Raw genomic sequence first — 18,096 nt, 5'->3', positions numbered from 1 at the left:
CCTTACCGAACTTGTCAGAGACCACCATCTCAAGATTCATTGACTGAAGGCACCAGTCCATCTGTGGTTTCATCGCAGTAGTCACTGGGATTGAAATTCAACATTTTGTGACCAAGGTTATAAGTGGTGCAGAATGTGATGAACCATCATACTCATGTTCATGATTGTCCTTGGTACCACAGATAGCTATACAGCCTTGAAAGAACATTTTTTCCCAATCTTTAAGACTTTCAACCAAGTGATCAATTTAGATATAAAGGAAACCCAGTAAAATTAACTTATGATGTCTCCCTCGCCCTGAACTCATTCTCTTGCTAATGAAAACTCCTAGTGAAGTAATTGGATTAGTCTCTGTCGCAGCTTTGATATCCTGGTGACAAGAAGAGACACCATACCTTTGTCGGTCTGAAACAATGGCAAAATATAGTCCAGATTATGTGACTGTTGAATCTGGTGCTTTAAAAAAAATCTTACTAGGAAGCCAAATTCTTGTAGTATTTGAATTGCCGTCTGTCAATAGTTTTGCTTGGTATACCGAATGTGCCACTATCAGAAGATCGTGTAGATATGGATGAATCTACATATTCTTCTCGTGTGGCGTTGCTATTGGTAGTGCCAATCCTTCCTGGGAGGAATTGGGCCTCTGGTATCAACTTGAGGACTTACTGCAATGTGTTCATCTTGCAGTGTATTGCTTTCATGAACCTAAGAATCATTTCAGGTCTGTCCCCAATCTTTACTGTTCTGACGTTGTCTTATTGCTTTTTTCTTGACTGGTGCCCGAATGTTCTCCTACAAAGATCTCCTGTGCTGCACATCTCTTCTTGATAAACATGCCTCCCGTACTACACAAAGAGGGCCTAAGCACAGCTGTGATCCAATAGAGAACTAGTATTCCAAGCATACTCTCATGTTAAATCAACCTGCCCGCTCACCAAATAAAGCTGGCCCAGGAACAAACGTTTTCCCCCTCATTATAGCAGGCTCTTGGGTGCTTGGGTAATGTTGCCATCTGTAATGTAGTTGTGGGCACTGCCTTGGCTCTGCCTAAAACAGTATTATAGGGCCCTTGGCATGTACAGACTGACTGCTCCTGAAGAACCACAGGTCAAGCACCGCAATTGTCCACTACTTTTTCAAAAGGAACTGCCCCAAAAAGCCCCCTGGAACAACCAATCTGGGCCCTTGCACTGCCATTATTTTGTCAGAAGACAGACCCAAGCACAGCAGCTGTTCAATTGTGGGTCTAAGCACCACTCTAATATACAAGGGCCTGTGTAATTGCACAAATGTACTCTTATACGTTCATTGACTCGAAAGATAAAGTTATTGATATGGTAAATAAAAGTCTAGGGAAGATTTGACGCTACCTCCTTTATAAAGAAAGTAGCTCAGCTGGTGAAATAAAAAATCGTTTTACTTATTAGAGGGGATCGATCAGTGCTTAATTTGTGCTTGTTGTTTCCGGTGCTGAACACCGGCACTTATTTTTGAGGGCCGGAGCTTATTCTTCGGCCTCAAGCATTTGCTGCGAGCAAAAGACACATATGGGAAAGACGGATGAAGGGAAAAACGAAAAAGCATCACAAAGGGAGAAAGTAGAAAGATGAAAGAGTGAGCTGAAGGGACAGGGAGTGGCTTTATATGGATTGAAGAGGCACGAGATGGCTTCAGGATCACGCCGCCTCAGTATTCCGTGTTCCCACATTTAATTGCCGGAGCCGCGTGTTTAAGAGGGCACCCACACCTTTCTGTTTACAAACTAAGCACTGGAATCGATTAGGATAAACCAAAATAAATATTTATTGGGAAGAGGACGCATACACAGACAGGGCCTCATAATTGCAAGAGTAAGGGGAGAAGGAAGGCAGATGAGGAGATAATGAACCTCAGATGCGGACCTCCGTCATTACTCATACAGTAAGAGATGAATAGCAAATTTACTGGGTGCATCATGGAGACTGATGGACTGTGTCAAACCTGTGGTGAAGGATGAAGGGCAAGGGCAATGAGAGGAGCTGGACAAGCAAGACCTGGGGATAGGTTAAAAGACTAAATATGACAGTGAAAGATACCCACCTAACAGAGTGGATGTCTTGTGGACCTTTTGAAAAAGAAAGACGACAGGGGAACAAAAGAGGAGTCGAAGAAAGCAAAAGTACTAGAGGAGAGTGACGGAAGAAAATAGGGAGGCAGGACAGGGAAGAACTAAATGACAAGGGAAGGAGAGCGTGAGGGAGGATAAAAAGAGAAATGGATAAATTGAGAGACCACCCTGAGAAAAGAGAGCATGGCTGGCATTTCTTTGGACAGAGCAGGAACGTGGGAGCATGGATATAGGAGTGGCTGTGGAAGGAGCGAAAGGTAGGAGAAAAAGTAGTAAGTTACACAAGTCAGAAAAAGAGAATAGATGTAGAGGAAAAGGTGAAGAGAGAAGGATGGCATCTCTTGATACCATCTGTAACACAAACTGCACACTCCTTTGCACCTGTCAATGTCCCTTATCATTCTGGAGTCAGAGTTTTATTATATAATTTCCAGTGATGCTAGTACTGGTTTCAGAACTTGAAAAATCCTTCCTCTTTTGAGTCATAGACTGCCTGCAAGTTTGCAGTGCGAATACACCAAACCAAAAATAAACCTATTAATTGAATACACACACTACGTCCCAACACATACGCTGTACATCAATACAATTTTTTTGTTTTTGATGGTTTAAGTTCCCTTTGGAAATTTTAGTGTTAACTCCAAAACTGTTTGTTTTTGCTCCCCTTCACAAAGGTGAGCCCCTACAACTCCTTAACAACTTCAAGTCTACCAGTCTACTTCAAATTAGACAGGATGAAAGCCTTCATTTGGGTACTGTATTTTCCAAAGTTTTGTACAAATTGTTCATGGTGGGAGAGATCTTCCCTTTTAACCAGGAAGAATCAAATGGTACTTTTTAGGAAAAATTCTTTTATTTATGTAGTTTCATTATAGATGCAGAGCTACCTCATTTGACGGTACACAGAATCATGCCTGCAACCCAGTGGGCTGGCTCCATAACACTATTAAATCACAAGCAAGCCTTTAACACAGCCAATTGCCTAAAAATCTTTGGTCAAACAGAAAAAGGAACAACCCCCAAACATTTCCCCCATTCACCTCCTGTGCTAAGCTGTCAGTACGACTAATGCGCATTGTAATGCGTTTAGCCGTAGTATAGGCAGCCTTTAATTCTGTGCCCCATCTGTCCTTCGGATCTGAGGGACACCCAGCAGCAAATTTAGGACCCTAAGGTAAGCCGGGCAGGTCAATTCCCAGAATTTCTGTGATAATAGTGGAATTAGTGGGGCCCACGTGTCAGGGTATCTTGTTGGGTCAGCACCTAGGGAGAGCGTCTCCATACCCAAAATGAGCCATAGTCGGTGTAGCCAAGTGGTATGATCAGGGATATAAGCAGTGCCCCATTGTGCCAAAATGATCTGATGAGTAGCATTAAGAGCAATGGCCATCCTCTGTTCAGTGTGTGATCGTAAGGGGTATGTCAGTGCATTAGGGAGCCCTAGTATAGTAAAAGCGGGGAACCTTGGTATAGAGGTCTCAAATGCTCTGTCGATGTCATCAAGGACCTGGTCCCAGAAGCGGGAGAACTTTGGGCAATGCCAAAGTAAATGGAGTAGGGAACCAGTGTTGCCACATCCCCTCCCACACACTGGGGTCCTCTAAGGGGCCCATTTCTGGAGCCTCGGCGATATGAGGTACCAATAAGAAATGCTCTTGTAAGCTGTTTCGGTACACGCCATGGAATAAGATGTGTGATGTACTCTACAGTATATGTCGGCCCGGTCCCTGGCGGATAGTGATCTACTGAGTTCTGTCTTGCATCGTACCTGGCATTTCGTCTTGGATAAAAGTCTGTCACCATCTAGCAACAAATATAAGTCAGAGACCAAACGACGATTGTCGGTTTTGAGAATGAGCCACAATCAGAGGGGGTCACTGACATCAGTCACCTGTCCTGACCAACGAGATGCTCCCAGGGACCTCCGCACATCTTGTTTCCAAGATGGCAGAATCAAGTGGCCACTTGGAGGAGCTCTGGGCACCACCCCTGGGATGGTGATGGACAGGGGAGTGGTCTCTCCCCTTTCCTTTGTGTAGTTTCGTGCCAGATCAGGGACTGGGAATCCCTGGACTGGTGCAAATGGGTTTATGCAAGGAGGGCACCAAATGTGCCCTTCAAAGCAAGCCGGTGGCACATGGAGGCTACCCCTCCCCAGCCTTGTAACACCTATTTCCAAGGGAAGAGGGTGTTGCATTCCCTCTACTTCAGGAAATCCTTTATTCTGCCTTCCCCTGCTTGAGCTGGTCAAGCAGCAGAAGGGCAGAAACCTGTCTGAGGGGTGCCTGCAAATCCTGGAAGACTGGTAGGAGCAATATTGATGGGTCCTCTGAGTAGCCCCCAGAGTGCATGGAACCATGTCTCCCGTACTGGCATTAGTACTGGGATATGATTCTGACATGTTTGATACCAAACATGCCTAGGTTCTGATTTACCATTATGTAGCTGGACTACAGGTAGTGAGTGACCTGTGGCCAGTACACAGGTAAAATAAGTTCCCCACACTTACGAAGTCCAGTGTATTGGATCTTGAGTTCGTAGGGGCACCTCTGCTCCTGCAGGGGTGCCCTAACACACAGGAACTTCTACCCTGCCCTCTGGACTAGTATGGCCTACCATAGGGGTGATTTATAGTGATCTGGTGCAGTGACCAGTGGTGAAAAGGTGCATGCACCCTTTCATGCAGGCTGCAATAACAGGCCGGTAGACGCAGTTTACGTGGGCTCCCATGGGTGGCATAATACATGCTACAGCCTATGGGGACCCCTGGTGCATCAGTGCCCTGGGTACCCAAGTACCATATACTAGGGACTTACAGGGGTACACCGGTATGCCAATTGTGGGGTGTAAAGGGTACCAAAGCAACCAAATTTAGAGGAGAGAGCACAATCACTGGGGTCCTGGTTAACAGGATCCCAGTTACAACATTCTAAGCACACTGATAACAGGCAAAAAGTGGGGGTAACCATGCCAAAAAGAGTGACTTCCCTACAGTGCTGTCCAGGGGGAAAGCCAGGGTTAGCCACGATTGGAGTCATAGGTGAAGGGAATGTTGTGAGGCCTGCCCTTGATGCCACTGCATCCCAAACTCGCTTAGTTGCACTTGTGATAGGCAAGGAGTATAGACCCCAAGCTCTGTCGTTTTGACAACCATAACTCCTTCCAAATGTGGGATCCAGCCACAGACTGGTCCAGGAAGGTATGATGTTTCTCTAACATCAAGCGATTCCACTTGACAACATAATGTAGTCAGGGTTCCTGGTTATATTGCAGGATCTGGGGGACCGCAAGCCCACCCTGTGTTTTGGGATGATACATCTGCTGTTTATGCAGACAAGGTTTTCTGCCATCCCAGATAAATTTGTTAATAGCCGTTTGCAACTCTTTCAGAGCTTTCAGAGGAGGAGTTAATGGAAGTGTTTGAAAGATGTATAGGAGGAAAGGAGTACAGTCATCTTGATCCCCGCAATCCGCGCCATCCAAGACAACTGAAGGAGCCCCCACATGGAGAGGTCTCCGCACCTTTGGGAGAGGAGGATAGAGTAGTTGACGGTCGCTATCTTAAGTGTGCAGTGCATGCTGATACAGCACCCAAGTAAGGTAGCGAGTCTGGTGCACACTTGAACGGTTACATAGACTAGCATTGTTTCCAGGACAGTGGGGACCGTCAGATTGAGAAACTGTTATTTTTGGATGTTAGTTTTGAAACCTGCCACTTCCCCGAACACACTTAGCTTGGCAGTTAGTTCAGGGAGGGATTTCAGAGGGCCAGTAATAGAGAGAATTACATCATCTTCATACAGGCTAACTACGTGTTGAGTACCCCCCAAACAAAATGCCATGGATATCAGTGTTGTCTCTCAAGCTCTGTGCTAACGGTTCCAAGTAGAACGGAAACAGGAGAGCAGACAGTAGGCAGCCCTGTCTCATTCCTCTCTGTATCTGGAAGGGAGATGACTGTGTTCCATTGATTTTGACAGACGCTGTTGGGTGCTGTATATGTACTCGATCCATTTGCAAAAGAGAGTTCCAAGGTTGAACAGTCGAAGCGTAGCGAACAGATAGGGCCAGTGCACACAATCAAACGCTTTTTCCACGCCGATGGATAATAAGAGCTTCTTGCTTGGACCAATGTATTTTATCAATAAAGTACAATAGGCGTTTGGTGTTGTCGCTCGCCTTTTGGATCAATATAAAACCTGCCTGATAGGGGTTGATCAGCCCCAGCATTAAAGGTTTGAAGCATGTTACCAATATACTAGCAAAGAGCTTTGTATCAATGTTTATCAGAGAAATTGGGTGGTAGGACCCACATAGATTGGGATCTTTGCCCAGTTTTGGTATTACTGAAATGGTGGCCTCCTTCACGGAGTCAGTGATGGAGCCTGTGTCTACGAAGAAATTGTAGAGCCAAGTGAGGAGCGGCGCCAGTTCCTGGCAAAAAGTTTTCTAGAATAGTGGGGTACATTTGTCAGGGCCTGGGGCCTTCATTGGCTTCAGGCGGCTGATGGCAGAGATTAACTCATCTATGCAAATTGGGTTTTCCAGTGCAGAAGACTCAGTGTCAGGTAGTGAGATGAGAGTAGTGTTCTCAAGATATTTCGTGGCATACCCATTTAGGGTGTCTGTCGATGCATACAGAGTACTGTAAAACCTCTGAATGCTTCTGCTATTTCTGTTGTTGTCTCCGATGAGGTGGAGTGCCTGTTATGGATCTTTTTAACCGTTCCCGCATGAGTATGGGTGCGCAGCCAGTGCGCAAGCATACCTCCACAACAGTTGCTGCCCAAGTAGAAATTGTGTTTAAGGCTCAGTATTGCATACTCTGCTCGGTCCTGATCCAACCTTTTGAGGTGGAGTCAAGCCTTATCTAAGTTTCCCCACACCTTCTGTGCACCAGTATGTTTGTGGACGGTCTTTAATTCCATCATCTCCATCTCAAGGGCCTCTCTTATCTCTTTTCAACGGTGGTTGTCATCCGCCGTTATTGCAAAAAACTTCCCTCAGACCACCAGTTTCAGGGCCTGCCACACCAACGCTAACAGTGTATCCCCTGTGTGATTGATTTGCAAGAATGACACCAGTGGTTTCTTAGAGACATTATCTTGGGAGTGTAAAAGGTTATCCCGTAGCCTCCCGGGAGGTATCCTTGCTCGGCTCCTAGGAAGTCGGATCATCAAGAGTAGCGGGGCATGGTCAGACAGGGTTTGTGGGGGCGATGGAAGCGTCCTTTATCAGGCCCCTAAGAGACGAAGTGGCATGCAAGTGATCAATGCGCGCATATGTTTTATGCCCAGTCGAGTAATAAGTATAGTTGTGCTCAATGGGTTAGAAGCTTTGCCATACATTTAGCAGTCCATAGTCGTCTAGCCATTGATGTTCCTCTGCTGAAAACCCACTTTGACCAAGCCGTTGGCCTGTCCAAAGTTGAGACTATGACCAGGTTGAAGTCACCTCCCACTAAAATAGCCGTATCCAGCGTCTGTAGCACTAGGCAAGGGTAGAGAACAGGAAAGTCTCTTGGTGTTCGTTAGGGGCGCAAACATTCACTAAGGTCATCTGGAATGTTTCTAACTAAATGCGTATTGGGTGAGTAAGCGGACCAAGATCTCATGCAAGGTCATTTGGTTGCCCCCTTGAAACTTCTGTGAAATGAGTATTACTGAGAGGAGTCAGACAGGGTTGTATTTTAGCACCGTTTTTATTCTTGCTATATATTAATGGCCTTTACAGTTTTTTAATAGCAAATGGTAAAGACTTCCCTAGAATGGGAGCGAGACAGCTCCCTGTATTATTGTACGCAGATGATGCGGTTTTGATTGCCTGCACTGCTAATGGCTTACAAAGTATGATGGATTATTTTTCAATCTTCATGCAAGATTTAGATTTGAAAGTAAACTATACGAAGACGTATGTGATGACATGTGGCCCTAGAAACACAAGATTTAAACGTTTTACTATGGGAGGGATTACCATAAATAAAGTAAAGGAGTTTTGTTATCTGGGTTTATCCCTTCATTCCTCTTTGCAATGCAAGACTCCTCTTACTTTCAAGACCCAACAGATGGGGAGAAACCTGGAAGCAATTTTCCGTTTTGCCCGCAAACGAGGTCACAGGCCAGTTCATCATATAATCAGGCTTTATAAAGCTAAGTGTGTATCTGCAGCTGCTTATGGGGCAGGTCTGTGGGGTTTGAATAAAATTGATTCTCTCCAACGTGCTGAGAACAAATTTGTACATAGAGTATTGATGGCGCCTAAGAATGTCGCAAATTTTTCTGTCATGAGGAACTGGGACTAAGTTACATTGGGGATTTGATTGGTGTTGCCCCACTTTTATTATGGTTGAAAGCCTGGTTGAATCCAGCGGCCGCCTTGGTACAAGACTTTATCTGTTTATATCCATCTGGCCAATTTTAGCAGGATCCTGTGGCTTTCTTACTTACAAACTAATTTCCGGAACTTAGGTCTGGAGAATATGTTTACTCATCCTGAGTCGTTGCCTCTGAACGCTAAGGACTTGGTTAAAATTCGATATTTTGATTATATTTTGAATAAGAGACGACATGGGTGTTGTGAAAACCTTTGACCCTTATGTTCAGATTTCCACGTCGTCTCAGATGGAACCTTATTTAACTTGGTTCCCTAATTTTCAAGAATATTCCCTTCTCGCTTTATTCAGATTAAATTTGATACATTTTAGAGTGGCTTTTCCTAAGCAATGCTGTTGGCAAAAAGCGCTCCCGAAATGCCCGTGTGATACTATTACAAAACAAAGCACATGTCACTTTCTTTTATTTTGTTCACTCTACTCTGCTCCTAGACCTACAATTCACATCCTATAATGATGCTTTGATGTACATGCAACAATTTAATTCTATTGATATCTGTTATGTTATTTTAAATTTTTTAAGAATAGCTATTGCAATTAGAAAACGTTATGAATTAGTGGAGGCTGCTGTTCCTTAATTTAGAGGGATAGTGTACAGGATTTGATTATGCTGAGAATTACGCTGAGGTTTTCGGTATTTTATGTGAGTATGGGATTTATGAATTTGAAGAAAGTTTGCAATTAGCACAGATGATGTATTTTATTATTGTTGCTGTTTTATATTTTAAGAACTGTGTTGTAAATAATATTAGTTGTAAAATATTCTGTGCTTTTATGGTAATTTGATGAATAAAGAATCTTGACTGACTGACTGAGTATTGCAAACCCCCTTTTTGGTTTTTTTGGAAGGGCCTGACGACCAGAGCTGTCTGGGTAATCTTTTAGACCTCATTCTATGGACGACCTTCGGTAGTAAATGAGTCTTCTGGAGAAGGCAGATATTAACCTCCGACTGCTCCAATAGGGACAAAACATCCAGTTGCTTCGTTGGGTTATTAAGTCCTCTCACATTGAGACTAAGGATTTTCAACTCCATAAGTCATAAAGATCAGTAAGGAGGGCGTGGCAGGACCCGCTATGCAGTCGTAACCTCTCATGGTGCCAGGCATTGTAGGAGACAGTCAAGTAAGCAGAATGCTGCTATGTGTGAAGTAGCACTGGAATAGGAAAACAACCCCCACCCCAGTCAAATCAAACTTCTATAACTCAATAAACCACTCATACAAACCGTAAACAAAGATAAGTTCAAAGAAATGTTGTCCCTCTGGACTAGTGGGGCTAACATTGCCTGTTTCGTGGGGGTAAAAGCATCTTCCTTTGGGGAAGTGAGTCAAGCGCAGTGCCCAATCTCCCCCTTCCCGTCCCAGCCCAGGTCCTCCCTGTCCACCCTTAAGAAGTCTTCTGGCGATGAGCTCCGTTCAGGGGAGAGGTGCCAGACCCCGGATCGCCAGTCAGAGTGGCCAGCACTGCTTCTCATTCTAAGGCCATGGCATTTGGGGGCATGCTTGTGCCCAACCAGGGGTTTCTGTAGCACCTGCTTGTGGTATCATTTCTTGGGGCCCTATGGGTAAGGTTTTGTTTGGGTCCTAGCTGTTTCAGGTTCTGTGATGCCAAGCACTTTGCGGGCTTCCCCAAGGACTGTAGTTGGTAGAGTTTACCCTAGTAGCGGAAAATGATTCGGAAGGGATGGCCCCAGGAGTAGGAGATTCCAGCGCTTCGCAGGTGCTCTGTAACATGCCGGAAGTTTCTTTGTTTCTGTAGAGTAATGGCTGCCACATCTTGCTGTAACACTGGGGTGTACTTCTTGAAGTGAAGGGGGTGAATGTAGGAAAGTAACATCTTTCTGTCATAGTTACCCCCACTTTTTGCCTGATGTCAGTGTATTTGGAATATAGCTCACTGGGATCCTGCTAACCAGGACCCCAGTGTCTGTGCTCTCTCCTCTAAATTGAGTTGTTGGTAACCTTTCACACACACAATTGGCATACTGATGTACCCATGTAAGTCCCTAGTATATGGTACCTAGGCACCCAGGGCATTGGTACACCAGGGGTCCCCCATGGGTTGCAGCATGTATTATGCCAGGCATGAGAGCCCATGCAAACTTTGACTGCAGGCCTACCATTGCAGCCTGTGTGAAGGGGTGCATGCACCCTTTCACTGCCAAACCTGACCACTGCACGTAGACATTATAAGTCATCCCTCTGGTAGGCCCTTCAGCCCAAGAGCAGGGTACATATCTCCAAGTGTGAGGGTACCTCTTCAGACCCCAGGCCAATTCCTGGACTCTTAAGTGCGCCGAAAGCCAAATTAAGGTATGTAGTGGACACTGATAAACACAAGTAGTCCAACTACATAATGGCTTCTCCAAACCTTGGCATGTTTGCTTTCAAGCATGTTGGAATAATGCAACTACAACTATACCAGTGTTAGTTGCATGATACCATGTACTCTAGGGATTCCCTAGGGGATCCCCCAGTTCTGCCTGTGCAGCTTTATGGGGTCCAGCAGCCAGCCCAGACTGCAGACACTGTACGGCCCTTTTGCAGGCGAGTCAGGCTCAGGTTAGAGGAACAGAACAAAGTATTTCCTGCAAAGGAGAGGTGTGAACACCTCTCCCTGTGTATTAGGTGTCTAAGGGCAGGGGTGGTGTGGCCTCTGAGCATCACCACAAAGCTTTGAAGGGTACATTTGGTGCCCTCGTTGCATAATCTGGTTTGCACCAGTTCAGAAATCTCGGGTTCCTGCTCTGGCGTGAAACTACATGAAAGACACGGGTAATGACCGCCCCCATGTCCAGCTCCTACCCTAGGGAGATGCACAGAGCTCTGCGGATGTGCAGAGGCTCCTGGTAGCATCTGACTCGTTAGGCCAAGTAGATGACATCCCTGACCCCCTGTGATAGGTGGGTCACTGCAGAGAGAGACAAACCCCCTTTTAGGGTTACTTAAGGACTCCCTCGCGGGTGGGTCCTCAGATTCATCAAGAAGGACTCTACAAGGAACTCCCTGCAAGACATCTTCTGCTCCTGGCCTCTGGAATCGCTGCTGGTCTTTGCTGGAACCGAACAAGTCTGCTTCTGGTGGGAAGGCTCACAGTGCTACATTGTTTCTCCAGATCCTGCAAAAAAAAAAATTATAATCACATTTTTATTGTTTTGTAAAAGGTACAAATTAGGACCAACAAATAACTAGCAAAACTTGATCTCTTTCACACCGGTTGGACAATAAATTCTGATCTGATCTTTCAATGCTTCAGACAACTGTAAGAAATCACTTCATCACATTTTGCCAGGGTAAAAACAAGGAAGGAAGAACGAGGGTACACATATATTCTAAGCCCCATATCTTAGCTTAGGAGTCCCACCCATTTCCCCCATATTCTTTCATACTTGTGAGGGCATCCCCTTGATTCATACACCACTTTTTCTTGGGCTGCACACCAGTCCACCCCCGTCCTCCATTTCTGAAGAGAAGGACCTTTGATAGTCTTCCATGCGGCTGCTATATCTCTCTTTGCTACCGCAGTCGCTATACCGACCAATGTTTTATCTGCTCTAGTTCCCTCCATATCATTCATCAACCCTAGTAGTATCGTTTTGGGAGTCAGTACCTGTGGTGATCCCAAGGCTTTATTCAGCTCTTGATTTATCCCCTTCCAGAACCTCTGGATCACTGGGCAGGACCATATCATGTGATAAAAGTCAGCTTTGTCTTCCTTGCATCTTGGGCATCGACCAGAGTCAAGGGCACCCATTTTGTACATTCTGTCTGGAGTTAGGTATGCTTTGTGTAGATAGAAGAATTGTGTCACCCTTAACCTCGTCGACATTACCAGCATTCGGGGGGCCATCAGTGCCTCCACCCAGTCTTCTTCTTCAAGTGGACCCACCCATTTCTCCCAGCCTTTCTTAAGATGACCCAGATCCCCTGGAGCGTTTGAGATCAGCATTTTGTAGATTTGAGAGACCCCCTTCCTCCCCAGATTGCCCATTATTGTTTTGGCTTCTACCGGATTGAACTCTGGTATATGGGATATTTCTTTCAAGTGCTTAGTGAGGGCATGTCAGAGCTGGAGATATTTAAAGAATTGTTTCGGGGACAGTTGGAATTCTTGCTGCATTTCATCAAAGGATTTCATCAGGCTTCCTTTCCATACGTCCCCAACTAAGGATATTCCCAATGTGTCCCAATTCCCGAACCCCTCCAACCCGGCCGTCTCTCTCAACCATCTGCCATGCCACAGCGGTGTTTGCTGAGTGACCACTTTGCTCCAACATGTATGTCTCAGAGCCGCTCTCCATGCCAAAAATACCGCTCTGGTGATGGGCTCTAGATTCAAGGGGATTGGAGCCCCATATAGCACATCCAGGATATGGGGAAATCCCAAGGCGTCTAATTCCACCTGATATGCTGGATCTGACCAGCCTCCATTGAACCAATCATGTACCACCAGGAGCTGTGTTGCCAGGTAATACAGGTATGGGTCAACCATGCCCAACCCCCGTCATATATGTCTCTTTGGCAGTTCCGGGTTGCTACTTTATGTCTCGCTCCCCCCCATGTAAAGGAGGTGGTGATTTTGTCCAGTTTTTTAAACCACGCGCGTGGAATGTTAAATGGTAAGTTCTGGACCACGTATAAGAGGCGAGGTAGGATCATCATCTTGTACAAGGCAATACGGCCCAGAATATTCAGCGGTAGAGACTGCCAATGCCTAAGGTCTTCCCGTATACGAGACATCAGTGGATTTAGATTCAGGGACCAGGACAACTCGGGGAGCAGTGCGACCCATATCCCCAAGTATTTAAAACTTAGCCGACGCAGAGGAACCGTCTCCTGCCAGTCAAAGCAGTCTCTCGACTGCGTCAATGGGACCAGCACCGATTTGGACGGGTTCATTTTGAGCCCCGAGGTCTCTTCGAAGTGTCGCAATAACTGGAAGCTCCGGGGTCCGGTCACTCCCGGGTTCGCCATGTACAGCAGGACATCATCCGCGTATAAGGCCACTCAATCTTCATAAGAGGGGCCCCATCTCCAACCCTGGTAAATCGGATCCTCTCTCAGCACTCTCGCCAAAGGCTCAATGGCCAGAGCAAAGAGGAGAGGGGAGAGGGGGCAGCCCTGTCTCGTTCCCCGTTGTATCGGAAAGGCCGAGGACAAAACTCCATTGACCCGCACCCGCGCCATGGGTCTGGTGTACAGGGCCCGGACCAGTCTGCGAAATCGTGGCCCAAAGCCTGCCCGCCGGAGTACAGCGAAAAGGAATTCCCAGTTCACTGAGTCAAATGCCTTTTCAAAATCGATGAATAGGAGAGCTAGTTGCTGGGGTAAACGGTGACGTCCTGCAAGAGCCACTTGGAGCCTTCGAATACAATGGCGTGTGCTACGTCCGGTCATGAAGCCGCATTGGTCTGGGTGCACCAGTAAGGGCATCACCCTTTTAAGGCGGGAGGCCAACATTGTGGCATAGATCTTTATTTCACTATTTATAAGAGATATGGGTCTGTAGCCTGCGCAGGAGAGGGAGGGGGGCTGGGTCTTAGGCAACACAACAATGGTGGCAATGTCTAGACCATCTGGAAAGAAGCCCTTTTGGTCCACCTCAGCATAGAGATTCATTAGATGGGGGACCAGCTCTTCCCTAAATCTTTTATAGTATTCTGGGGGAAACCCATCGGGTCCTGGAGTTTTCCCCACCCCCATTGCCGCTATGGCCTCGCTAATTTCCGCTTCCGTGAACTGTTCCTCCAGAGCCCGTATGTCCACCGTAGGCAGAGTCGGGAATGACCCAACCCCCAAGGATCCGTCTGGAGAGTCCCCAACCTCTGAACTTGTGGCTCGGTATAGGGTCGTATAGTATTTGGCGAATGTTTCGGCCACCTCCTGGAGCTCCACCACTCGTTCTCCCCGTTCATTGTCTATCTCAGGGACGATTCGGGGAGCCTGTTGTTGGGAAACCAACCAATACAGTAATTTCCCTGTTTTATTACCCCAACCGTATACTCGAGCCGTTGAGGCCCGCCACATGTGTTTTGCCGTTTCTAGGGATAGGCTGCGTATTTCTTCTTGAATCAACAAGAGGTTTCTGGTTATTTGTTTGTCTGAGTGAGATTCCTGTTCTCTCTCCAGAAGAGTGGCACGGGCCTCCAGTTGTGTGATTCTGGAGTTGCGGGCGTGTTCCCGAGCACGGATCAGACCTTTGGCTATCCCTCTCATTACTACCTTACTTGCAGCCCATAGGATTCCTGGTGATCTCACCGAGCCCTCATTAGTGATGAAGTAGTCACGCAACGACACCTTTAAACTATCTACCACTTCCTCATCTTGCAAATGTCATGCGTTTAGTCTCCATATGGGGCGGATCAGCGGTTCAGCCAGGTCCATCTTAAGCCGAACCAGCGCGTGGTCTGAGATCCCGCGCGGTAGGATCTCGATGTGAGTGAGGTGTCCACAATCCCTGACTGATACCAATACCAAGTCTATTCTGGACTGTGTGTTGTGGGCTGCCGACCTATGCGTGAATTGTTTGCTTCTCGGGTGCCACACCCTCCAAGCATCGCAGAGCCCTGTTGATGCCATCCATCCTTCCAGACTATTGGACAGTGCCTGTCTATGTGCCGAAGGTCCCCCACTTGTATCTAGATCTGGGTTTGGGACTGCGTTGAAATCGCCCCCTATTACCGTTTTCCCGGGGGGTAATTCTGCTAGTAACCTTGTCAAATCTTCTAGAGTTTTGCGCACCAAGTTCGGGGGAGCATAAGCGCTCACGATATTCATTGTCTGGCCTTCTACCAAGCCTGAGATTGCCATGTACCTCCCCAACGGGTCTCTCCATTCTTGTCTCACCACCAGGGGTAGGGAGTGATGTAGCAGTACAGCAACCCCCCTTGAGCCTCTTGTAAACCCTGCATGGAATACCCTGTCAAATCCCTTGCGGGCTAAGAAGGAGCACTGGTTCCCCAAGAGGTGTGTTTCCTGCATCAGAAGTATGTTAGGTTTGTGTCTATGAATGTAGGTGAGTACTGCTGATCTCTTAATCTTGTCAAGGAGCCCGTTGACGTTCCACGATATTATGTGAGTCATCCCCATTCTTTCCCTCTCATCCATCCCCGCCCCAGCCCCCGCAGCCTCTCCCCTGGATCCTTCCAGGCCTTTCTGTGTCTGAGTGTCCTATCACTATTGTTCCCTGCCGGTATTAGAGACCTTAAACCTACATTGACTATTTTGCACAATAACTACAGCCTGCTGGCTGGAAAGAACCAAACATGCCCCCCAACCTCCAACCCACCCCATACTTCCCCCCAGAAGCATCTGTCGCCCAATACCAACAGCCTGTTCCCAAACATAACAAGCTGCTAACTGCTTGTGTCTGAGCTTTGGTGGACCCCTCCATTTTTTCGGATTAAGAAGTGCTTAAGTGTGTAATGCTTGACTCCAAGCCTGACGACCTTCTCCTTGGTCTCTGGCCTTTCAAGTCTATCTTTCCTTTCTCCTCCTCTCCGGAGGAGGACTCAGATCACTGGACTCTGTGAGAGATCCGTGTCATCTACAGTTCCGGGGAGCAGTTCTCTAGGATCCGGGGGGGTCTGGTTCATTTCTATGTCTCTTGGTCTCACTTCTACCCCCTGTCTTTGGGTTGATTCCTCAGCGGATCCTCGAGGGGAGCCCGAGATAGTCTCCCCCCCCTCCCTGCGCCTCCTGGAACGAGTTCTTTGGCGAGACCTCCGTGGCTGTCGCTGCCGGTTGCTCCCTTGCTGGCCCGAGAGTGCCAGTCGTCATTCTCCCTCATTAGGGCCTATCGGGACCTCTTCGGTCAACCACCTCCAGGCCTGATCTGGGGATTCAAAGAAGTGAGTCTTGTTGCTGTGAACCACCCTTAGTTTGGCCGGGAAGAGGAGACGGTACGGAACTTCCATCGCCCTTAGTTTTTGTTTTATTTCTATAAACAAACGGCGTTGCATTTGAACGTCTTTAGTGTAATCAGGAAACACCATAACTTTGGACCCATCACAATACAGCTCTCCTTTTGTTCTTGCCGCCTGGAGAATCGCATCCCTGTCTCTAAAGTTAAAGAGTCTAAGGATCACTGGCCTCGGTGGAGAGCCTGGTGGGGGTCTGGCTTGTAGGGCCCGATGGGCACGTTCAGTCGCAAACCAGGGTGTCAGAAGATCCCGGGGCAGCCAAGACCGGAACCAGTCCTCCAGGAATATGGTCAGAGAGGAAGCGGCTGTGTTTTCGGGCAGTCCCACAATTCTGAGGTTGTTGCGGCGTGATCTATTTTCGGCATCCTCTGCCCTTCGATATAGTTCCGCTGTCCGGGTTGTTAAAGTTGATACCTGTGCTTTAAGGGTCGTCAGCTCGTCTTCCACCGTAGAGATCCTGGACTCCGCTTCTGCAATCCTCGCTGTCGCATTGCGAAGGTCCTGGCGCACCAGGGCCACGTCCACCCTTACTTCCCCAATTTTGCCCTCCACCGCCTCTTGGGAGGAGTGTATTGCTTGAAGAATAGTTGCCAGATCGCTGTTCCCGGTTTGTTTCTCGTCATTACTGCTGGTCTTTCGGTCTTCTTTCGAGGCTCCGTTGGGCCCCATGGCGAATTGATCAATGCGCGTCTGCGCCGCGGCGGGGCGGGTTTGCCTATCTTTGCCCATTTAACTACCTTGTTGGGCCTGCTTGCGGGATATTTCCTTGCCGCTTCTTCTTCAGTTTCTCCCGGAGTTCCCGTTTCTGCCCATGTGCTCACTTCTGCTGGTGTGTCAAAGTTCGTCCTTTCGTCCCGTGGGCCTCAGCCTTTCTTTATGTCAGCCTTGCCGAAAGGCTCCATTCATCACCTTGTCCACCTCGGATCTTTTTTTCCTCATGGTCGAGGACTGTTAATCACGAGAAAAGGGGGGGGGGGCGGCGAGGAAACGATAACTCACTGTCCCCAGACACCAAAGGGGGGGCGATGAGGAAGCGATGAAAAGGTCCCCGCCATCCACCCCTGTCCTTCAGGGTGTTCCCAGCACTCTCGGGATCTCCAGCCCTGTTTCAGTCCCTCTGATTCAGCGCCACTTCCCGCCGTCCATGGGGGATCGGGCCCTCCCCAGCCGAGGCCTCCCGGCTTCACTGCTTTCTGTCTTCTCCGTACCTGTCAGTTGGGCGCGGGGCATCCGAATCCGAGGACCTCCTCTCTCCTCCCCAGCCTGCCCGTTATCGTCAGGTCTATGCGCCGTCTTTCGATTTTTCCCCCTTCAGGCCGGTCGCCTCCGGTCGCCGCCGCTTCACCGGTGGCGATTATGCGGTCTGAGCGCCCGCCATTTTGCGTGCGGGCCGCTCCATCCGTTCTTCGCTCCTCCTGGGCCCTCGAGCACCGGACCACAACTCCTCTGCTCCAGAGGTTGCCCCGATCTTTCTCCGTCTCGTCCCTCCTCCGGGTGGGGCCGATTCGTGCGCGATTCCCGAGCGGATGACGGAGGGGTCCGGAGCACCTTTAAGGTGCAGCCGCCATCTTGACGCTCAGGTCACGCCCCGCAAAAATTTAAATTTGAATTCGAATTTGAGGTTACTGAGTTGATTTAACAGCAGTTTCTATTTCCATCAAAGCCAGTTTAGCA

General features: G+C 47.8%; 1 protein-coding gene across 5 annotated transcripts in view; it reads left to right on the top strand.

Moving 5' to 3' along the window:
* KMT2E (lysine methyltransferase 2E (inactive)) overlaps positions 1–18,096 on the top strand; it is a 1,466,695-nt gene that overhangs the window by 560,666 nt on the left and 887,933 nt on the right. The window lies entirely within an intron of this gene.

The sequence above is a fragment of the Pleurodeles waltl genome, chromosome 4_1 (genome assembly GCF_031143425.1).
Source record: "Pleurodeles waltl isolate 20211129_DDA chromosome 4_1, aPleWal1.hap1.20221129, whole genome shotgun sequence".
In the NCBI taxonomy this organism is placed as follows: domain Eukaryota; kingdom Metazoa; phylum Chordata; class Amphibia; order Caudata; family Salamandridae; genus Pleurodeles; species Pleurodeles waltl.
The sequence above is the reverse complement of the archived record's forward strand: the minus strand, read 5'-3'. Positions and strand labels throughout refer to the sequence as shown.